Here is a 24,299-nt window from a genome sequence, read left to right as displayed (position 1 = left end):
CACCTCACCACAAATGCCCCTGCATGAGGGATTCTTCCCAGAAAAACAAGCATCCAAACTTGGCCAACAAAGGCTCGCACATTTTCATCCTTCCTCAGGGGGGAGACATTTTCATTCCCTTTTCTTTAGGAAGTCTTGATTTACCAAGCAAAGCCTCCCCTGTCCATTCCCAGCTGAATTCAATAAGCTTTTCCTTCTCAGCCATGCAACAACATTCACAAGCTCTCAGTGCAGCCCCTTTCTCCCTGTCCAATGCAGTTACCTGAGCAGAGGGAGCAAACATCTCCTCCAGCGTCTCAAGCACCATGTCCAGATCCAGCGGTGGCAATTCCTCTTCCCCAGGAGTATTCCACATCCAGCTGAGGGCTGTCCATGCTGCAAAACCTGCACTGCCATCTGGAGTGCTGGGGGCTGAAGTGTCTGGGGTGGCTGCAAGAATCCAAACACAATGGTCAGGCTCATTGATGTGTCTCTGGGACACAGAGCTCTAGCGCTGCCTTGGATCAAAAATCACAGGAAGCACAGAGCAACCTCCATTCCAGAAATGTATTCAGACTTCCCATGGGATTGGAGGAGTGAAGTCTTCCTCTTAAAAATATTTCTCTTAATTGACATGTACATAGATTAAAGCATGGATTGTATGTCTGATATAGACACACACACAGACCGACACAAACACCTTATAATCACAGCCTTTTGCATTTTCCTTTCCCAGCAGCTTTGGGATTTGGGAAACATTTGGTTTCTCATCACAAAGACCAAAGAAAGTGGATTAACCCAGGAAAAGCCCAGATCTGCAGACATGCATGCTAAACTTGTACTGTGAGTTTATTCTAAAATACATCTGCAATATCCTGTCACCATCCTAGTTTGGCTTCATTCAAACAAAGGAGAGAGTACACCTAACACTGACCACTTGTAAGGCAGTATCTTATACCCTTCCCTTGTACCCCTACAGAGAGGCTGTCTGGAAAATGCCCAGAACACCCTCCAAATCTTCAGCAAGGAGAGGAAAAGCAGGCAGAGAATCTTTCTGTTTTCAAGGTCCCCCTTCCTAGGTGACTTGACACTTTCTACCTGATTCCCACTTGATATCTACCCATTATAGAGCACTGCAGGAAAACTTTTTAAAGGGTCATTAACCAGGACCTGCTTGGAAAGCAAGGCTAGAAACTCTTTCCCTACGTGATGGGCTGCAGGCTGGCAACCGCTGCTCTGAAGATGTGCAGCTGCTCCTCTACGGAGAGGCCATGGAAGGGCTGTGATGGTCTATGGGAACCAGAGGAACGATGAGCTCAGGTTGGCATTTAAGCAGCATGGGAACAAGCAGAATGATGAGATCACGGTGGAGATGAAATTTGCCTGTGCCTGGTTCCTCCAATGAAACCCCAAGAAGTGCAGATGAGGCAAACAGCTTCTTGGGAGAAGCTAGGAAAACCTCAGAGTCCTGAGCACCTGCACTTAGCCTGGGAGGGCCTGGAGGCAGTTCTAGATCCTCAGGTGAGGCAGCACTGAGGTCCTGCTGTGAGAGCATGGCGTAGCAGTGAGGGAAGGAAAAAGGAAGCAAAGGGAAGGCTGGGTCACTGTTGGTCTTTAGGTGTGTTTCCCTTGGCAGCGACCGTACTTCTTTCAGAGAAAACAAAAGCTCCCTGAATTGTTAAAACTGAAAATCACAGACAAAGACTCTCTAACTAGTCAAAGTTAGAAAGTGGTATGTTCCTTTATGCCGGCAGGCAGCACAGGGCAGGGTTTTTTCCAAAATGTGTGACCGCTGACCTGGCTCAGCACGGCACGGGATGGCACAGCAGGTTATGGCAGGACAGGGAAGCGCAAGGCTGGAAGGGAAAGGCAGGAAAAGGTGATTGGAGCAGTGGCGGGCTTTGTCCCCATGTTGTGTCACATGCCTAGGTCACCATCGGTGACAGAGAGGAAGGATTTTGCTCTGTCTTGGTTGGGGAAAGGTTGAAAAGGGGGAATTAGAAAACATTCATTTGGTCTCCTTTTCAGCAGACTAGCTGGTTTCATCTCATCATGTCTGCCTGTCTTAGGCAGAGTTGGCACATTTCTCGTGATTTGGAGTCAGCTCCGGCAGCAGGAAGGGGCAGCAATTTTGTCAGCATTGATCTGAACGCTAAAGTGCTGCCCCATGGATGGATGTTGCTTTATTCAAGAGATTTCTGGCCTAGAGTTGTAGGAAACTCACGCTGGTGTCTTCCCAAATGGCGTTGCCTTTTTCTTTCCTCAGGAATCACCTCTTCTTTTTCTTTCCCCATCTGGGAAGAGTTCAATGTAAATGCCTCCTGCAGCCAACTCCTGTCACTCTAGACTGACAAAGGAGATCTTGCAATGGAGAGAGAGTCCCTAGAGGTGCTGTGGAGAGCTGAAGGGGGAAGCTTTGTCCCTTAGTCTTGAAGTCTTGTTGGGGAGCAGCTTGGGCTCTGGGGGACAGACACCAGTGATGTTTATCCAAGCCTTGCAGGTTCATTGCTGAGCTTCCTGACACACCACAGAAACTTTGGGGTTGTCATATTGGCAAACGAATTTCAGTCTGGGGACTTCTTGAAATGCTTCAATTCTTTTTCTGCCAATGTTTCTGCAGAAATACTGTCATCATCTATCACTTCCAGAGATTCTTTTCCTACATTTGGGGAATTCCTTTTGCTGCTCTCCCAGATCAGGCCAATTCCCAGGCTTCCTTCCAAAACTGAGGTGTAGCCCATGGCCTGCACTCTCCAGCTGGAACAGAAGGAAGCACAGAGGTTGCTGTTGTGGGAGTGGAGCTTCTCATTCCTGCCTGCTTTCCCTTTGGGACAGGTTGGCATGTGCTCCTTTGATAAAGGCAGGTTTAAACTCTGAAGCAGTTGTGTTTCTAACTGCTCCCTTCTCAAGCTCTTCTGTGGGTATCCTTGGAGAAAAGGCTTTTTGGTGGGAGCTCCCCATGGGCAGATTAAGGAAGGAGGTTGATATTTCAGGGTTGTGACTGCTGAAAGCAGTTGATTACCAGAGGTGTCCAGAGCTGAGAGTGGCTCCTTTTCTCACCTGCCTGCAGAAAACGAAAGTTGCTAAGTGGGAATTTCATTTCTGGGGATGGCCACCAGGGGTGTTTTCCAAGAGATGGGCCGGCAGAGAGGCAGGTCTTGTGCTAAAGTGGCTTTGCGTTTGTTTTACTGGTGGGGAGGGTCAGAGATGCAGACACAGACAGCAGCTGAAGGAACAGTGTAATTTACTGTAATGCAAAAGTGCAAAAAAGGGTCAGGAAAGGATAGGCTAAGCAATGCACCTCAGCATTATTACAAAAGGTTGCCTCAGGTGATTAAGAAGGATACATGCCAGGTACCCCAATCCTTTCGCCTTCATCCAGAGCCGCACATCAGCTGGGAGAAGCTGTTCCAGACAAGCCCTGTTGATCCACGGCCGGGAACCGGAAAATCCTGCGGTGCTTCCGCCTTTGCTGGCCTCGAGGCTTCCGACTGCTCTGTGAGAGTAGCCCAGCTCTGATAGTGCTGGACGAGCAATGTGCCAGAGCTTCTGCTGGGGAGACAGCTGGTTTCATTCTCCTCTTGGTTTTCTCCCTGAGCTGTCCCAGGACTCAAGGAGGAACCAAGGCCAGGTGTGGCCTTGTCCATTTCCCTTCTGCTGGAAGGTGAAGCCGTGTTTCACCAGTGAATGGATGCATCAATCCTTTTGATAGTATTACTTGCTTAAGGAGCAGATACATAGAACATTTGGTTGGAAAGATCATCTGTAGGGCAGCTTTTGCTCAGGTCCTGTTGTTTAGGCTTCAGTCAGAGTCTGTTGTTCAGGCCTTAGTCCTTCAGTATTTTGTGGTGCAAATCAATGCCGTGCAGAGCTGGAAACAAGCAAGTCTGTCTTTAGCACATTTGAGACAGGGAACAGGATTAGCCCTGCAAGGCCAGGCTAGGGCCAAGAGCAGAAGGCCAGCACCATGCATTTGCCCACAGGCAGCCCTCCAGAGCAAGAAGCCACTCCTGCCCAGGGGCTGAGGTGCCCGAAGCTGCCTCCCCGCTGTGCAGCTCTGCAGAGGCCACGGAGCGCAGGGTCCTGGGCAGCCAGGGCAGGCCATCATGTTTTCCTTCCCTCTCCCAAATTTAACACAGCTTTTTGAGAAAATTGACTGATGTAGCTTGTGCAGCTGGTGGTGCTTTTGTCTGCAGGTGAGGGCAGGTTAGATGAACCAAAGACAGAGTCCAGTGTTCACATCCCAGCTTTGCAAAATCAAGAAAACCATTCACAATTGGGCTAGCAGTGCTGAGCAGTTTTCCTAGTTTTTGCAAAGCTGTGACCTTAAGAAACCCAAGAGATTTTCCTCCAGGAGGATACCAGTAGTAGCATGACGCCAAATATTTCCTCCTCTTTTCTATGTCTTTCTGTGTCTTTTCTGTGTCTTTCCCCCTCTCAGTACAACCAGAAAGAAACCTTTGTAACCATGTCATTTATTAGCTAACTTGCATTTCATAGCATTACTATTGTGTCCATGTTTATTACTTCCTAAACCATCCTTTTTGCTCACATTAAGCCTTGCTATATTACAGCACAGCAATTTTCATGCTGTGAAAGTCCAGTCAGTTCAAAAAGCATAAGTCATGACTGATAGCAATTACAAGCCATTGTTCCAAAAAGTCTTGCCTCTTCCAAGGTCCTAATCAATTGCTGCTCTGTTCTTTAAGGTTGCATGTCTGACAGCACTAACATCAGTCATGACGTCACTAATTGCAATGGAAGTATCACTGTCTTCTTTATTCAGCCAACACCCCAAACGGTACAATGGTTTCAATGCCTCACCTGAAGCAGGTTGATGTAGAAATAAAGTGGATGTAACTCGTTTTGCAGGGCCCTTAGATCTGAAATGATCAATTACAGTTTTCTTTAGAATGCCTTTAGAAAGTCTGCACACACAAGCTCACCGGGAAAGGGGCACCTCTTTATTAGGGGACAGAGTGCTCACTTTTCTCAACACAACACACACACCATACACCACATCTGCATCCACCCCCATCATCTTCCTCAAACATTCACACACTCAAAACACAACTACAATAACAACACACAGTAAAAATAGCAGCAATAAACAGGATATGCTCAGTTAACCCCCAGAATTGCTAGCAGGTCCTTATTGACCCAGCAAATCCTTTCTGCCGGCAGCCAGACCCAAACCCAAACTGTACAGGCGTACGTCGTGTGCAGGACATCTCTGTGTGACTTATGAACAGCCCTGCCCCTGCATACGCCTTAGGGGTTACTTTATAGACAGTTACACATACCCTTTATCCACAGTCCCAGCAGTCTTGTCTGTCTCCCACGAGGAACAGCCGAGAGCGGAGGTCCCTCCAGGAAAGGAATGTCCTGGCAGCGCCCAGAGACCTCCACAGCCCGGTTGTTCTCGCTGGAGCAGAGAAGCGTTCCTGCCGCGGTCACAAATTAGGTGTGGAATAGAACTCGCCTCTGGTTAAAGTTAGAAGGTGGTATGTTTATTACAGTGCCAGGCACACGAGGAGTCGTCTCCTAAAGACATGTGCGAGGAATCAGCGGCTCTGGCTCTCTACCAATCTAAAATATCTTACACATTCATATAAGTCCCAAATGCCTACTACATACTCATTAGCTAACACCGCCTTCCCCCACTTTATATTAAAATGGATTATAATTGAGTACAAAGTTCCTTCCTGTTTGTGCTACCTACGGGGCACAAACTTCAAAGGGGTTGTTGGGTTTTAAAGTGGAGAAAGGTCTCCTTCTGATGAAGGCCAAGACGTCTTCCTCAATTTGACCTCTTTACTTATGACCTGTTGGCAGGCTTTTGGACCCCTTGTCTGTAGCTGAAGTTTCAGGGCCCAGGTGTAGGCTACAGTCCACTTCTTTGTCACAATGAAATCCATGTCCCATCCTGCTTCTTTAAACTTAGTAAAGACAGGCAAGTGATATATTACCCTAGCCTTAACTACTTTATATGCTAAACATTAACTACCTGTTAATATTTCTATACTTCCTGCTTTACTCTTTCTTCTAACTAAATCTTGCTAAAATTTTAACTCTTCCAGATCTTTTAAATCCTTGATTCTTTGGTCTCATCTCAGGCTCCGGCCATGTGTGAGCTGATGTGATAAACTGAGGAAATTCCACTCCTGAGCAGGCGGTAAAAGGCCTGGTTCTTGGCTGGAATGGTGAGAAGGATGAGATGCACACCGTTTTGATCCACGGGATGTCCTGAAAGTGCACTGCCTACCTGCGCCTGCTGCCGAGCACCACGCTCCATCTCCTTCTGCTCAGCGGATTTTTAGGAGTCCAGGGGTTGGTATATATTATTTGCTACTGCAACTAATAGAATAAATTTGCTTTGCAAGCCCAGTTTTGTCCTGGGTGCTTTTGTGCCTGGGTTTCCTCATGAACCTATGGCAATGACCACCAGGGATGTTCAGGGAACTCCTAATCTCATGTCAATAAAGTCTGAGAAGTGATTTAAGTATTACTAAATTAATAAGTATCAATCAGTAAATACTCTAATTTGGGGGAATATTTAGCCTGTGAGTTTCAGCAAAGTATTAAATATGTCATATTTCCATGGATTCAGACTAGTAAGTGAGATTGCTGGGTGTGCAGGTGCTAGGGAAGGGATTCCCCACACACCCAGGGCTGAAATCAAGTATTGCCTCCTTTTTAACCTTGAGCTGGCAGCAGGGATCGGGCCCTGCTTGGTAAGATTCATTTTGAAGACTTCTGTTGAGCAGGTAAGAAAGGTCAAAATGAAATCTTGTCCAGCTGTTTCCCTCTGGTTTACCTGTTTGAGGGTTATAATTCTGTGCTGCAGGTGTCCTGGGCATGTACAGAGCAGTGCAGCCCAACAAACCCCTTGGTTTGCCCACAAGTTGCCATGCCTTGTTCCCAGGTGTGCCCAGCTCTGGCAGGAGAAAGAGCCCGCAGTGCAGTGGGCACCGTGCCCTGCCCAGCCGGGGCTCTCTGGCACAGAGCAGCAGCAGCGCCAGCACCGTTCAACTGCTCCTGCCTTGGCTTCCCCTGGGACACAGAAGCCCCTGGAAATCAGCACTGCCAGTCGCGTTCCCAGCCTGGAGTGGCTGCTGCTGGCAGGCAGATGCTGCCAGTTTGACTGCTTCCAAAGGGGAATAAAGGCAGAGATGTACATGCACCAGAGCCCTGGCCATGTCCAAGAAATGTGCAAATATGTGGGGAGATTTGTTAGGAATGATTTCAGCAGTTTTGCTAACCGTGGCTGCTATTCTGGTTCTGTGTGTTCTAGATGAGTAATGTAATGGTTGGCTCTGACAACTAAGAAGTAGATATGATGTGGATGTTCAACTGTCTAGTGATGGTATTGTAATATATCCTCCCACAGTCCTCTTTCCCCTCCCCCTTGTAATAGCCTTGGTAGTCAGGGCATTTGGGGAGGGCTGGCTTGTGACCAGGAGGCAGGGTGTAACAACAGCTGACCTCCAATGAAGGTGCAAGAAAGTAATCCCCAGCAATGGACAGCAGAGAAAGAGCTGACTGACAAAACTTTTGGAGAGGCTAAGGGTATAAAAGGCAGAGCATCCTTTTTGTTAAAGAGCATGTGGCTGCAAGTCATGAAGACACTCAGTGCTGCAATCTTTCCTTATTCACGCCTTTGATAAGGTTTTATAAACCTTTAAAACTTAAAAAGTATGTGCAATGCTGTGGGCTATTTTCTTGGTGTGGTTTCCTTTACTTTTTTCCCATCTGAGTTCTCAGTTGGGGTACAGGCTGTAGGGCACTCTTGGAGTTACTCTTGGATCCCCTGAAGAACAGGGTTTGGCCCATGAGGGGAATTTGTGCTGCTTTGTGACAGGGGAGAACTTCCCAGGCTCTTTTGTGTTTGCTGTAGGAAAGGTTGGTTACTGCTTTGCATAAATTCACAGACCAGCAGAGAGGGTTTGCTTTGTGATGTCCGGGCATGGTTGCCACGTCATTGTGATGACATCAGAAGGTTGCCTTGGTGCACGGAAGGCCTGAGTGTCAGAGCAGCCCTAGAGCTTGCTCAGAGCAGGAGCATCCTCCTGCTTGAGGCATTTGTCAGGGTGCAGCTGCACACTGACAGGAGCCTTGTTTTTCCAACTGTTGCAGCAAACTTGCTCAACAGTGCTAAAATGATTCATCATCTTGCTACTGCAGCTTTTGCTGCATATGGCGTTTCTTTTTCCATCTATTACGTGACTCACTTTGCACGTAAGTAGAGGTTTCCCTTCTGCTTAGGTTAGGGTGTAACCTTACCTGCCTTTTGTATGTCTTCCTGCCCTTTCTTAGTGCCTGAGTTTCTGATTTAGAAACAGAAAGGGCATTAAGATGCCACTGGTTTGGTGAAGCTGCTGTCACGACGCTCAGCTAAAAAGGGGGAGTCTGTAGGCACAGGGGCAGCATCTGCAAGGGAACCTGCAGGGATTCTCTTCCCTCCACGGGAGAGTCTGTGGCAGCAGAGTCTGTCATTTCCTCAGTTTTCTGGGACAAGCGAGACAGCTTTGAAAATGTAGACTGGGAGACCTTCTTGGAGGGCCTTCTAAAAACTCTGCAGTTGTTGCCAGAATTCAGGGAAAGCTTCTTCCTTTCTAAATTTTGTCATGAAAGGATTTGACCAAGGTCCAACTTGACCTTTGACTGAGTGCTAAAATAGTGATTCCCTTGCAAGGAAGTGCAAACTCTAAAGCAGTGAGTGTCTGCTCCTGATCCCTACAGCTGCTGCTGTGCTGTTTCACAATAGAAGTGCCACAGCTCAGGGGGATTTGGGGAAGCTTTTCTGGGACACTTTTTCTAGCATGGTAATGAGAATGAATGGATGACAATAATTAAAAAAAAGAAATACCTGAGGGAGAGGATTTTAAAAGTAGTTTTATGTGTTTGGTAGAAGAGAAGCAGAGTGTTTAAGAACAATTTGCATTTTCTTGATCATGTTTGTATTCAATGGCAAAAACAAATTCATGTTGGTATTTACTGGCAAAACAGGGCAAAGTGTAGGCACAACCAAGAACATTTTCCTGATCTTTTCTCGCTTTGTGAATGATATGTGTCTCCTGCAGAGATTTTGTGAAATGGAAAATCATCTCTGTCTGGGTGGACTTGTTGTGTGGGATTCAGCAGCCCAGGCAGTTTTCTGACAGCATCTGGTTCATTTTCCCTTGCCCACTACAGGTCACCTGAAGAATGTATTCAGCAGTGCTGATCCTGAGGTGAGTGAGAAAGGAACATTTCATGTTCCTGGTGTTTATGAATGGTAGAGTGAGTAGAAATCTTGGCCAGTAGCTGTAGAGTATAGAGGGCCAGCTAGGAAGGCCAAAAAAAATCCATTTTCAGGCCTGCAATAAAATAACGGAGGCATAGATGGATATTTAGTCATTTCAATCCCAGAGCTTTGAAGAATTACAAAGCCAGTTTTGTAGAGAGAACATTGCTTAAAGACAGCAGATAGGGCGGAATATTTTAACTAAGAGCAATTTTGTGGAAAGTTTACTTAAACAATTTTAATTTAGTCAGAGTGCCTTAGAAATCAATTCCATTTAAACTTCATGACATCTACTTAGATGATGTGGTTGTAGAAGACAAAATGGTGGATGCGGTAACAGAAGATAAATGGCATTGTGGCCTGTGTCAGCAGCAGTGGGGCAGCAGGAGCAGGGCAGTGAGCCTCGCCCTGTGCTGGGCAGTGCTGTGGCCACAGCTGGAGTGCTGTGTGCAGTGGTGAGCCCCTGGGAAGCAGAAAGTGATGGAGCGGCTGGAGCGTGTGCAGAGAAGGCCACGGGAGCTGGGCAAGGGGGTGGAGCACAAGGCCAGTGAGGAGGTGCTGAGAGAGCTTTAGCCTGGATAATGAGAGGCTCATCAGCCACTTTTAGCATCCCATCACTGCAACCAAATATTTTTGCCATTTGCAGAAAGTGAGATTTCACCCTGGGTTTTTTCTGTTATCTTCTGGTTTTCCTGGCAGAGGAGCCCTGTTCATTTTCTTTTTCTCTCAGTTAAGGTGCTTTTCCTCATTGTTTCCTGCTCGTTTTCAGCATTGTGTCTGGGTCTGTTCGAATTTTCATTTCCAAGGTGTCACTTCTGGATGATGCTGTAGTTTTGCATGAGAACACAGTTTGTGACAAGGATGTTGGTTCAGAAGGAGCTGTTCTGGTGCCAGGCCAGTCAGTAGGCCTTGCACATCACTTTCAGGGTAACTGTGCCCGTGCTTTTTTGCAGCCCAGGGAATCAGTATGTGTGGTGTTTGGGAATTGAGCAGGAAATCAATGCCCTTGCATTCCAGCTGGTCCTTAGAGATCAGAGGAGTTCGAAGGCACTAGGCTGCATTTCTGTTTACAGCCACTTCAGCACCATCAGTGTGGTCGAGTCCAAGAGGAGAAAGTGCCCCAGCACAGATGCACAAAGAGTGCAGTTCCCAGTGCAATGCTCTGAGTCTGATTGCATTCCATAAGGACCTACAGGCTCCAGATTCGCCAAGAGTGTGGTTTATTGAAGCAACAGGAGAGCAATCTCAGGATTGCTGCTGATCAGGGCAATGGATACCAAGTATGGATGTGTGCAGCAACAGAAAGGACAGTAAAGAGAATTTAAAAGAGTGAGATATATCTGTCTCTCTGTCTGTCTATCTACCTATCTATCTATCTATCTATGCTATGTAACATTTACATTATTGAATCTTCCCACGTCTGCTCCAAAGCAGTTGGGGTGCAACACTCACCTAAAGCATCCCTTTCAGGAGAGGATTAGAGACACCTTCCATTGACCAATTCTGGGCAGGCAGAGATGTTTCCCCATCCAGATATGGTGGTATTTCACCTCAGAGCTGTTTTCCTCCTCCAGTCTCTTCTACGCTGAAGTCTCCAGATAATTCTTTAGTTTTCTGCCTGTCCAAGTGAGGTGGAAAAATTCCATGTCTAGGTGCTGTTTGGTGACTCTGGTCATACATGCCAGGCGTTACAGGACACATGGGTTCCTTCACTGGCATCCCCAGGGGTGTGTAAGTGCATTGTTAATGGGGTCTTAGGAGAGTCTCTGTTACTGCTGGTCAGAATTCTTAGTTGACAAAAGAGGGAGAAGAAACACCTTGGTCCTCCTCCATACACTGAGGTGGCCATAGAGGCTCTGTGACCTCCATCAGAAGATCTTTGCGAGCATCCTATTCTCCTGAATGACCAGAGTTTCTAACAAGAGTGTAGATGTCAGTAAGGCAAGAATGCTGGTGCAGGCCTGAACTGAACTTGAGCTCTAGAAGTGTCTCTTACCAGGAGTGAGCTCACAAAGGAAACCAGAGGCCAGGATGGAGCTGTGCGACAGGGCTTGGTGTCACTTGCTACTGAAAGACAAACAGGACGTGGCAGAAGCAGAGGGAGGCCCTCACCAGACCTTTGAGACATGCCACACCTTCCCTGTCAGCTGCCTGAGAGGCTGTTGGAGCTTCAGTCCCAGATGGCCCCTGATTGTAGGGCCAGGGTCACTTTGGAATCTCTGCCTCGCTGGCACGGGCAGAGAATGACCCAGAAGAGCAGCAGCACAGTGCTTTGGGAACATGTGAGCCCATCAGTGTTTGAGTCTTGGCCCACAAAGGTCATATGGGAAGTTGAAACGCATCTTCTCTTGCTCTCTGTGCAGCTCCTTCTAGAGGAAAATCAGGAGCAGGCTGCTTCACCAGAGATGCCATGCCAGGCTCAGGCAGAGCTGTTCCCAGCCCGAGAGCAGGAAGAGCAGCTCAGGCAGCAGGTGGAAGAGCCAGAGCAGAATGGCCAGGTAATCCTGAGTGGCCAGGTGGCCAAGAAAAGGGCAGGAAGAGGGGCATAAACCAGAGCTTTTGGGAATGAGGAGGCCAGGAGTCCCACAGGCACTGGAAGCACAGAGCCTTGGAATCTGCAGAGAACAGCACCAGGACACGAGGGTTATATTGGAAGCAGATGTGGGTAGGGAAGCAGAAAGAAGTGGCTCAATAAATGGGATTTGGAGGCTGCAGGATGGAAAAAAGCTGAGCCTCATGGCAGCTCCCAGTCACTTGCCCTGCACTGTGTGTACAGGACATCAAGGCAGAGCCACAAGTAGAGCTGCCTGTAGCTCAGAGTTCCATCATGGCAGTGAAGAGGAGGAACAAGGATGACATGAGGAGAATTCAAGAGGAGTTGAATCTCCATCAGCACAGGGGCGATCAACAAAACCAGGTGAGGGAAAGAATGGCAGCCTCTCCAGTCCTGAAGCGTCCTCTCCCTTCTTGTTTACAGAACATCAAGGAATACCTGCAAGAAGAGTTGCAGAAAACTGAAGCTAGGATCAAGGCATTGGAGAAGAGGCTGGAGGAAGAAATGAAAATCGTCAGAGAGAAAATTAATCCCTTTCCTCAGGCTCTAGAAAAGCAAGTGAGTGAAAGAGGGATAGCCACTGCAGTCAGCAAACTGGTGGTTTCTGCCCTTTTTGCCTTTCCAGTGCAGAGCAGCAGGGAGTGGGGTGATGCCTCTCAGTGCCATCCTGCTGTAGTGAGTATCACGGTCACTCAGAAGGACATTTTCTGGTGTGCTGAATCTCCACTGCTGCCCTAGATAGTGGGACTTTTCCTTTGGCCCTTTGGCCAGCAGTCATCCAAATTAACTCCTGCTGGCCTGTTCCTGCTCTCCTTGTTTCTTGAGGTGTTTTTACAGGGGAACATGGTGACCCAGATGGAGGATTGAAACAAACTGTCTGTATCCCTTGTCAATCTGTTCTTTCCCTTTCCTCACAGTCAGTGACTCCTGGCTGACAGGGACAAGCTGTAGTCTCTGACTGCTTTGTTCTGTTTGATTTGAGGTACAAGGGTTGACATCTCACCAGGCAGCCTGCAAGGACTTCCAGCAAATGTCTGGCAATGAAGAGCCCCAAGGCCTGCATGAGGCACAGGAACCGTCCCCACCAGAAGTGCTGCAGGTTGAGCACATCCTCATGGGCTCTGGCGCTAAAGCTGCTGCCGCAGCTGCATTACCTGAAGGAATCTATTCTGCTGAACCTGGGAACTCGAGCTCGGGCAGTTTGTTCATCTCCAGTGCTGACAGCAGCATGGCTGCTCAGAAACAGGAAATTGAGGAGAAGTACCTGGAGATACTGGGTACGTCTGGTGTATTTCTTGTCTGATGGACCGGGTATTGTGTGCAGGTGTCAGCATAGCTGTACCAAATGCTCCTCCTGAGTTTGGTGTCACAGGGCCATTTAGGACTCCCCAGAGGAAGTGCTGTGCTCTGAGGCAGCGAGAGAGCGCTCTGGGTTTTCCTGCTGCCTCTGAGGGCACCTGGGACTAGCTTGGCTTTGTCTGAGCTTCCCTCTCTGCTAAAGGCTGAATCAGGGATTGTTCTTGGACCAGCAGAAGGCTGTGACCTTGCAAATTATCTACGCAAGTCCTGTGTGCTGATGGACAAACTGAACAGAATTTTTAGCTTCCTAAATTCTGCTTAGACTCCTGACTTCTAACCAGTCATCAGAGCAAAACAGTTTCACAGAAATTGACTGGCTTTGGAGTTTTGTCTCTTTTTTTTTGTGGATTTTGTTGGTTTTTTTTGTTGTTGTTGTTGTTTTGGTGGGGATTTTTTGTTTGTTTGTTTTTTGGGGTTTTTTTTTTTTTTTTTGTTTAGTTTTCTCTTTTGTGGGGTTTTGGTTTTGGTATTGGTAGTTTTGTTTTTGCTTTTTTTTTTGTTGGTTTGTGGGTTTTTTTGGTGGAGTTAGTTTTGCTATCCTGAATGAGCCCTTCTGCCCCACGTCTTGCTGATGTCATTTTTATGACTGTTACTATTACCACTACTATATCTACAGTTTATTTTCATAAGAATGGTATATTTTTGTCAGTAAGAGCTACTTTGAAAGAACATCAGGTTACAGGAGAAATAGAGAGCACAAGGTGTTTTCTATGTGCCCCCAAAAGAAAACCAGATACTTTTATAACAATCTGTATTTAATATCCTAATTTTATGCTTATCAAGATGTGTCCAAGAGACACATCCAAGTGGTGTGATCAGATAAAACTGTACTGCAGGCATTTCCCAGGAGAGAGCCTCCAGCCCACCCAGGGTATATTCCTCAGATCCATGGCACTTTTTCATACCTGATTCCCACTCTTTCCCATGACTGTTAGAATCCCACCCATTGGCCCAAGCCCTGCTCAGATCAGTCTCTAGGAAAACACATCAAGTCCTTTGTGATTCTGCAGCACAACCCAATGAATCTGCTTCTTGCCCGTAAGAGCTGCCAGTGCTGTGCTCTCAGATAAGACCTGGTGGGGCTGAGACCAGAGCCCAGTGGATTCTGTGTCTTCCAGCACCTGTTGGGACAAAAAGGGCATTGCTCTGCACCCCGGTGTGGCTGAACTCAAAGCCCATCCTGTTGTGTCCTGAATGGGGGCAACAGCTTGCACGGGGCTCGGGCAGGCTGTGGCTTCTTCCCACTGCTTGTCAGTGCTCCTGCTTGGGCTTTGCCAGCCTTGTTGTGCTGGCTGCCCTGCCCCTGAGGGCTGGTGGGACTGCAGAGGCTGGAGACTTCCTTAGCTGGGAGAGGGGCATCTTTGAGCTCAGCCTGCTCATAAACAGGTGAGGGTCCTGATGCTGAAAACCCCGTCGGGATAGGTAATAGCATGAGCTGCTCTGGTTGACAAATGGAAAGGAATTCTTTTGGCAAACTGCTGAAAGGGGGAGAAGATGTCCTCCTCTCCTGGGAATGCGCGTACTGGTGCTTTGTTTCCTGTCACGAGATCTCTTCAAAGGACGGTACAAAATCAGTCTCTGTGAAAGGTTTCTGCATTGCAGGGCTGCCTGTGTTGTTGTTGTTGTTGTTGTTGTTACCCAGCTGACTCGAAAGGGCTCAGAGCCCCAGACAGTGGAGCCCCCTTATGTATCTCCTGGAAGCTGGGATCTCTGCTTTAAAGTCAGCATCTTGCATTTTGTTTCCCTCAGGGAGAATGGTGAACATGGAAAATCCCATCATGAAATACACTGAGCTGGAATATATTGGCAGTGGGTGAGTCCAACTACACTTACTTCTACACAACCATGAGCTAGGTGTTTTTCTGGTGGAATGTCTATCCAGTGTGAAGTCAGGCCAACTGCAAACATTTTGAGACACTGGGGATAGATTGTCGCATCTCTCAGTGCTGCTGAGAATTGGTGAGTGGGCTCAGAATGCATTGTCAGAGACGTCTCCATGCTGCTGAGGTCTTGCCTGCATCAAGGAACAGGACCTGCAAGATCTCTTTGTCTCTCAAGTTTGGGACAGCTGTATGTTAATTTCCTTAGCATTTTTGGATGTCTCTAAATCATTCTGCCCCACTAATGAAAAAAGAAGAAACTTGCTTGCCTGAAAGAGAAGCCTACCCCCTATCAAAGCTGTGAAATAACAGTTCTCAGGACCATTTCTTTACCGTGGTTTGCTGAAGGAAATCCTTAGGGGTCAGGATAGGAACCACACGGTTTAGAAAGTGAAACCCAAGATGAAAGAGGAAGCTGTCTTTAGGAGCTGAAGCAGGAAACTCCAATGCTTCAGCGACAGGCCCAGTGCCCATGGGCTTGAGAGGAAAATGCATCATCTGCCTTCTTCTTGCAGAGCCCTCCTGCATCCTGCAGGTTTTAGGCATTTACAGCAGAGATCTCCTGTGTGGGCTGGCTTTCAGTGCAAGATCTAAACAGCTTTTACTTTCTCTGCTTCTGCTTTGTGTCTAGGACTTTTGGAGATGTTTGTAGAGCGCTCGACAATGCCACAGGAGGAGAGGTAAATGTCATCTGCCCCTGCCGACTCTGCTGCTCTTGAGGGGCTTTCCACTCTGGTGGGTGGGAGCTGTGGCTGGAGCTTTGGGTAGAGCTGTGCTGAAAAATCACAAGAAGCACAGACTGGGCCAGCCTATGAAATACATTTGGGACTTTGCCCTCCTCAGCTGCCGGAAGGAAGGCACGGAGGGCAGCGGTTCCTTTCAGAGAAGGAGGCGCTCACTCGCTCTCCATTGCTGAAACAAAGGTGGTGCCTTAGGGCACCTCACTGCTCTTTGGGGCTACAGCTTCAGAGTCCTGAATTCTCATTTCTGGCTGCCAGCAAAGAAATGAGAATTTCTTTGAAAAGAGAATTTCTTTTCTTCTTCTACCTCTGAAAGTTACTGGTAGCTCCCTAGCCACCTTCAGTGCTGCACTTGGGAACTGCACGCAGGGAGAGATCTGCAAGGCGTCCCTAAAAGACCTGAGCCCTGCCTATAGCCCAAGATGTATCCACAGAGTATTAAGGCATGGATTACTTCTTCTGAATCCTAGAAAGAGCAGCTGAGAGTGTGGTCAGAGGTTTGTGGGTGATACTTGAGACACCACTGTTTCCAAGTGGACAAGGCAAAACGTCAGTGGCTCCAGGTGTCCTGGAACTGGGCCCAAGGGAGCAGAGAAATGGGCTGTTGGAATGTCAGTCCCTAATTACTGCAGTGCCTAATCACAAGGCAGTTTGGCACAGCTCATCTGTGTCATTGCAAAATCACTCACTCCATGTGCAGTGTGGTCTCGTGCCACCGACTTCTCAAGTTACTGATTTTCCATGTCATTTTAGGTGGCCATAAAGAAAATTAATCTTCAAGGACTGAGGAGGAAGCAAGTAACCGTTAATGAAATCAAGGTTATGAAGAGGTATAGGAGTCCCAGTGTTGTGAATTATTTAGCCAGGTGAGTGGTCATGGTCTTATGCCATGAATCTTCGTTGATATACGGCAAACATGACAGGTTAAAAACCTACTTTGGTCCTTGGGAGAAAGTAGAGCTGTTAATTACTATTAACTAGAATTTCTCTACTCATCTTGAATGGAAGAGAAGAGATTGCGGTTTAGTCTGCATGAGTCTTCCCGGGCACACGTTTTGAAAATTATTCAAAAATTAGTCAAAACCTGTATCAGCTGTATGTCACTAAGGCAATACCCTCTAAGTTCACTGCCTCCACATTTTTTTGGGATTGATTTTTTAAAGTGAAGTGCTTTTTCTGAAGTGCTGATGAACCATCCTAAAGTGGATTTTTCTTGGATTGTTGCCCCTCTTTGCCATTGCTGTGCATGCCAGGAAGACTAGGCGCTTATTTCCAGAAACACCATGTGTGACAGGTTTTTTATCTGGGCTGTTACTAAACTGCACTTTTTGCTTCCTGCCCATGTAAGACATCTCCTTTTCACAGCTTGGTCTTTCTCCTTGAGACTGCACAGATTGCAAACAATGTACAGCCAAGAGGCAATGTCTATTAATTTTATTCTGTTCTTGTCTGAAAAGAACCTGGAAACAAGAAACCCGGAAGCAAAAAATCAACGTAGCCATGCATGTTTATCTCCATGCCCTTGTTTCCTCCTTTCAGCTACCTTCTGGGTGAGGAGCTCTGGCTGGTTATGGAATACATGGATGGAGGAACTCTAAATGATGTCATCAATGAGTCTGACATGTTTGAAGGAGAGATTGCAGCCATCAGTCGGGAGGTCAGAGATGTGCTTCCAAGGGCTTGGGCAGGATTGTCTGGGAAACAGGGGCTCAGACCTGGGATTTCCTGTGCCAAGCTTTGTTTCTGTGTTGCTGGAATGCTATGGGCAAGTAAAAGCATCTCAAGTGCAAGGCCTGCCAGTGCCCCTGCACTCCCTGTACTCTGTGCCGGTACTCTTCTCTCCTGCTGTTGTATTCTCACTCTGCCTCATGTATTTGTATTTGCTCTTCTCCATTTTGCTTCCATAAACTTTGGTTTGTCTTCACTGCATTCCTTGCCTGTGAAAGCAAAGGTGCTGGTGGCAGGATTTGAAACAAACAGCAAAGAAAAGAAGAGAAACTCATTTCTCACAGTCCCCAGCTAAAAAGGATAGGAGAGCAGCCAAAATGCTCTTTGCTTCTGAGCACATCCCCTGCAGCAGGAGTCATCCTGGCTGGTTTGCATGGGACAGTCTATAACAGCAGGCGCTAGGTGCTCTTTCAAAAGCTGACATGCCTTTCCTTAGAAAGGTCCTGCTCTGCAAGTGTTGGAGCAGCAAGCTCTTCCTCTCAAAGGACCTGTGTTCTGCCATTACTCCCCATTCCCCTGGGGAAAGGAAATCTTTTAGATTCTTTGTTTCCTTTCTTGTGTGATGAAATCACATCACTAATTTTTGCCCTCCTGTTTCTATTTTCTCTCTCAGTGCCTGTGAGGACTGGATTTTCTCCACTCAAACCATGTGATCCACCGAGATGTGAAGAGCTGCAACATCCTTCTCAGAACCGATGGCTCTGTCAAGCTGGGTCAGTATATTCTTGGCCAGGTGCAGCATTCCAGGGATTTAGGCTGTGAGGCTGCTTTGAGCGACTGCCAGCTCTCCAAAAATGGTGCTGGTGGCAGTGCAGGGGCACCCACTGTGAGCTGGTGCCAGAGTTGCAACGTGCACAGAGGTAGGACAAGGAGCAAGCACTCAAGCTTGGCATTGCTCTGTGTGTGTCCTTTCCAGAGGGATGGAGTTACAAGTCTAAAGTTTCCAAAGAACAAAAGCCACTGTTGGAGACAGTCTAAAAAATGCGGGGATTTTTAAACTCACCAATGCCACACTTCCTTGGCTCAAGCCCTGAGGAAAATCGAGCAGAGACAGTTATCCAGGAGATTCTACAGCACATTCTCAGACTTCTACTAGGGAATTCTTTTGCTTGGTTTCCTAATTGCACAGAATTAAAAAAAAAACAGTATTTTGCTTTCTCCTCAGCTGACTTTGGCCTCGCTACTCAGCTCACCCCCGAGCAGAGCAGACGTTCCTCGCTAGCCGGGACCACTTGGTGGATGGCGCCTGAAGTGGTGACGCATCAACCATATGGCCCCAAAGTGGACATATGGTCTTTTGGAATTGTGGGCATCGAAATGGTAGATCACGAAGCTCCTTACTGGAACCAAAGTCCTGTCACGGTAAGGAGCAAATACTCACTGCTGCTGCTGTCTTTCTCACCTGTCCCATGTTCTGTGTGCCATTGGACAAAATCCTATTGCCATCTGCTGGAACTACTTCCACCAAGGTCCCTTCCTAAAAATGTCCCTGCAATAGATCAGCATCTGCTCTAGTTTTGGTTGCATCAGTTGGGGAACTCAAGCCTGAGCACATGCAAACAAACTCCACTCTGAGGCAATACTTTCCTTTGGGTTATAAGTGGTTCCAGTTCTTTTGTCTGTGTAGATGGCCCTAATAACAGGGAACAAGCATCTAACAACTGCTGTTATCTTTCCAGAAAGGAAGGAAACAAACCCAAACCCAACAAAGTTTCTAAAACAGTGGATTATAGAGAGGAACTGCATCCCCTGTGCAGTTTCTTCTCACTGGGAAATATGCCTGAAAGCTGGGCATGAGGGTGTAAAGGCCACAGAGTATCTTCTGTTTCTTGTGCAGTGTTGCTGAAACCCTCAGTGACCGCGTTTCTTTCATAGCCCAAGCCACGTTCTCCACGTCACCAAGCCAGAGCCTGGTGAGGGGAGAGCCTGCCAAAACCTCCCGTTTGTTCCCTGGCACTTTCTGGGATGGGCCTACCATTAATGTATTGACTTGAGTAGGCAAATGAGCAGAGCGTGACCAGAGGCATGGCACCTCTCCGTCTTCTGACCATGAAAAGTTTTTCCTTTGCCACATAAGGGAAGCTGAAATTTTCAGACTGCTGAGAGACAGAGCTGTAGGTGGCTCCTGTATGCCCAAGCAGGCATTTTCATCCCAGTACATTTGTGCAGGCATCTTAACGTGTCTGTGTTGAATATGAGATTGCAAATATTTGTTTCCTTACCTGAGGATTAACTGATGGATTTCCTTTCTTTTCTTCCAATTCCCATTGTTTTCAAGAACACAGAAAAAAAGCTTGATGAGTTTTGTTCTATGGAATTGTTACAGTTTTACCTGAGAGACATTTAGGGAAGTGATATAAAGCTTTTAACCAATGGAAAGCTGGACACAGCTCTGTGAAAAACCCATGTTAAAAGAAAAAAGAAACTTTTTCTTTCCCTTCCGCTTGGGAGTGAGGTAACACGGCCGGGTGGCCCCTGCTACGGGGCAGGGCCGGCTGGTCTTGTCGCGGGGTCAGGCTCCCCCTTCTCCCGGGCTGCCTGCCGGCCCCCTAACATCGGTGGCTGGGGAGGGGGGATGGGGGTGCTGCGGAGCCAGATGGAGCCGGCCTTGTTAATATTTGGTTACTTGTAACCCTTCGCCCAGCCCAGGCCCCAGCTGAGCTCACCCGGCCGGGAGTAGCCCGGCTCCATGCTGGGATTTGACCTCCGCAGAAGTTATTCACAACCATCGGGCAGAAGGAAGGAGAAACTACCTCTCTGTTACCCTGGCGTGTCGCTGTTGAGTTCTGGTCTGGTTGATTAGAGCTGAGCTGCACCCCTAGCCCCAGTTTCTACTGTTTTCAACACCTAGTCCCACTGGGGTGAGGTTGACCATTTATAGGCTCTAGGTAAAATAATAATCCTTTTAGTGCTCCAGTCTTCCCTTGAGTGAGAGAAAAGAACAAGGTACAAGTATGTGAAGGAATAATATGAAAACATTACCATCAGTGAGGAACAAGTTAAGTCCTAGATGGGAGGGATGAGGAAATATTTTAATTTTCAAGCTGAAATTCTCTTTTAAACTCTAAAGAAAAAGGGTTTTTTTCCTATAACACATGAATTTACGGGGACATTAAAAGCTCAAATTGATATTGAACAAAGGCCTCCACGTTAAAGTAAGCAGATATCAAAGTAACTATAATCTTATGAGAAGTTGAAACAGAGAAAGAGAGAAGAGTAGTCCTGTACTTCCAGGAGAAGAAGATTTCTGTTCCTAGGGATAAAAATGATTTTAAAAACAGATAATGAAAACTTTTACTTTTGAACAATTCATCTTTAAAACAATACCCCATAAATCAACATGGCCCATAAACAAGTTGGGAGAAGGCTTTTAGAAAATGGGAGAAACTTCACGATACCAGGGTTCACCAGGCAGCTGTTATCAATGAAGAAATTAGGAACCACAAGAAAACTGGTTTTTCCTCTTGTAGAAAATTCCGTGACATTAACAAGAGGGGCTTTTCTCCCTAAGTAAACTGAAGAAAGACTTTTTTAAAAGTAGTAAACAGACTGGAAATTTTAGGTTTTGTTTCTTTACATTATCCGTGAGAAAAAAAAAGGTGGTAGGGGGAGGAGAAATCATCTCAAGGGTTTATTCTGATTCTTATTACTCTTTCTTTTACTTGCTGTTAAAACATTTTCTTGAAACCCTTTGAAAGTTTTAAGTCTGTTTTACTTTCTCCTTATTGTATCTTCCTAGCTCACAACAGGAAGTAAGTACATTGCTAATTGACCAAATCCCAACCCACCACATTCTTGAACACATTAGCTGGGAAAAACTAAGGACTGGGGAAATCTTAAATTGCTAACCCAACACCACTAGACAAATTTAGTGTTTCTGCCCAGTTTTGAACTGACACCACCACAGGCAGCTGTGCTTAAGGACCAACAAGAACCGCAGAGATGCCTTTCATGTACTAATCCTTGGAATTGGTCAGTATAGCAAAGTCCCTCTTCCAAAAAGCCTGTCATCCTGGACCGAATCCTCAGGGAAGCAAACGTGTTTTTGGTGATATAGTTCCCAATTACTCAAGGTCAGTCAATGAAATCAGCTGCCAAGGCAAGATGTGCTGAATGTTGGAAAAGCTGTGGCTGCATCGGGGTTTGGGTTTTTGGTTGGTAAAGGAAAGTCATCTCTGGGTCTCTGCCAGGGCAGAAACTGCCACTGCAGAGTGGAGCTTAACCAATGGGGTCTGGGAGAGCGGTTACAGATGGGAAAGAAGCAGGTGGAGCCTGCTGTTTCCTTTTTTTCCAGGCTAAACTCCTGATAGCCACAAAAGGGACCCCACGGCTGCGGCAGCCCAACCGATTCTCGCCTTGCCTGCGAGACTTCCTGAGCTGCTGCCTGCAGAGAGATGAGGCGCGGCGCTGGTCTGCCAAGGAGCTCCTGCAGGTAAAATGTGAAGGGGCTGCAGGTGGAACAGGGTCTGAGGGATGGGCTCCTGTTCCACTGGAGTGCAAGGCATCAGATGAGCCGCCTTCCTCCTCACCTCCACTCTAGGTGCTCTTCAAATGAAAACAGTGAGGAATCCTAGACTGGGCTGGGCTGGCAGGGCTCTGTAAAGGTCCTCTGGTCCAAGTGTCCTGCAATGAGCAGGGACAGCTTTACAGAGATCAGGTTGCTCAGAGCCCTTTGCCACCTGACCTGGAATGCTTCCAGGGACGGGGCACCTACAAGGTCTTGGGGCAACCTATGCCAGGGTTGCACCATGCTCTGGGCAAACAACTTCTTCCTTAGACCTACTCTGATTAGATGCGCTTTGTGTTTAAAAATATTTGTCCATTTGTAAGATTTATGCTATTGTAACTGGTCCTGTTAAAAAAGATGTCCTCCACTTTCTCCAAAGCCACTCTGAAGTCTTGGAATGTGGCAAAAAAGTCTCCCTGGGGCCTGTTCTTCACAAAACTGAGTAACTCTAAGTCTCTCTGCATTTCCTGAGAGGAGAGGTACTCTGTTTTCTGACTGTGTCTATTGTCCACTCTTGTAATTTGGTGGGCTGTTCAGTTTTATCTAATGGCAAAAGAGTTGAATTAGAGCAATGCAAGGTACAGAGACATGAAATGATGGTGGAGGAACCCAATGAAGCCAGTCCCGGCGGAGGGGTCAGAGATTTGGCTGTGGGCAGGAGGGGCTGTGTGGGGCTCACTGTGAGCCTCTGAGGGGCCCTGGTTTATGCCCCCAGCCTACCCTCAGGAGTTTCTGGCACACAAACAGGGACAGCTGGGAGGGACTTGTCCCAGCCCCATCTGCTGCCTGGCATGCTCAAGCAGATAGGAACTGCCCCAGGGTCACTGCCAGCTTGTGTGGCAGAGAGGGAACTGCAGGACCCAGTGCCACTGGGCTGGCCCTGCTAGCAAGGAAGGTGCCCCCCAGCACAGGAGGGGCAGGACATGGAAAGGTAGACACTGCTTTCTGTCCCTGTGGAAATCAGCACAGTGCCTGTCCTTCAAGGATAGGGACCTAAGTGAGTCATTGGAGTTTCCTGAAAGATATAAATCCCAGGGAAGGAGAGCACCATTTCTAGAGCACTGGCTGGGCAGAAATCCCAGAAAGATGAAGACATCACAATAAACAGATGAATGGGATTCTGGGCCAGGTTTGCCTGTGATGGCAAGGTCCTGCACATGATGACTTGGGAACAGATGGTCCCATTGCTCCTCTTTCTGGGTCTTTTTCGGTCCCAGAGGAATCCTGATTGACTCTGTGAAGCACTGAGCTTGGAAAGTCATGGTTCACTGTTCTTTGTTGTATTTTTTTCCCCTGTGGACAGCATCCATTTGTTACTTCAGCCAAGCCAGCGTCCACCCTGGCACCACTCATCAACTCAGTGAAGAAGAAGAAGGAGGATGAGTGGAGAAGAAGAATGTAACAATCAAGATCTTATCTCCATAACTAGCTTAGAGTAGGATTGTAGAGTAGGACTCTAGAGTAGGATAGTTGAGTAGTTTGGGTTTCTAGAGTAGGTTTACAGTATAGGTTTCTAGAGTAGAATTGTTAGTAAATAAAATTTTTGAAACATCAGCTCATTTGGAAGATTCCCCTCCTTCTGACCCCTTCAGAAACCTCGGCATTTTTCTCTGAATTTCCAGTTGTTTTTAACTGGTGCTAAGTCGCACTTAGGGCTTCTTTGGTACGGTTTGTGAGTGGAGAAGGTTCTTCTTCATTCATCCTCTCCAGACCACGCTGCCTTTGGAATATGGCCCACTGGCTGGTTTTGGCACAGCTGTGGTATTTCTAGTTGAGGCAGAGAAGGCAATGGCATTTGCAGGAAAAACCAAAGGAGGAGTGGGGTAGCCAAGACATCCAGCGTGGATTCAGGCTGAGAGGAATAGCGGATTTGTCTTTACAAACAAGCTGTGGGTCTGCTGGTAGATAAAACTAGCCCTGGAAGATAAAAGAAACAATGAGAAGGATTCCACTGATTGATGAATGGAAAAAGAGATTTGCTTTAACAAGTAAACTTTAGGTTTGCTGATAAACGAAATTAGACATTGAGAGATGAAAGAAACAATGGGGAAGAAAAACCCCTAAATTCCTTAAGAATTAAAAACTAAAGGGAGGGTTATACATTAGAGGAAAATCTTTGGGAAATCTTTGGTATCAGGTGTATCGGGGAGTCTGTACCTCTCAAGTACCTCAGCCAATGGGGAAAGAGAGAAGGGAAATGCGGCTGGGAAATTAGGATAGAAAGGAGGCTGCGTCCTCCAAAAATGCCCCGTGGGCTCTCCTTTAT

The 24,299-nt window shown here is 47.2% G+C and overlaps 1 pseudogene; it reads left to right on the top strand.

The window, feature by feature from the left end:
* The first annotated feature begins 1,264 nt into the window (after window positions 1–1,264).
* LOC132322465 (serine/threonine-protein kinase PAK 3-like) lies at window positions 1,265–23,435 on the top strand (annotated as a pseudogene).
* Window positions 23,436–24,299: the final 864 nt, after the last annotated feature.

The sequence above is a fragment of the Haemorhous mexicanus genome, chromosome Z (assembly GCF_027477595.1).
Source record: "Haemorhous mexicanus isolate bHaeMex1 chromosome Z, bHaeMex1.pri, whole genome shotgun sequence".
Taxonomy (NCBI): domain Eukaryota; kingdom Metazoa; phylum Chordata; class Aves; order Passeriformes; family Fringillidae; genus Haemorhous; species Haemorhous mexicanus.
The sequence above is the reverse complement of the archived record's forward strand: the minus strand, read 5'-3'. Positions and strand labels throughout refer to the sequence as shown.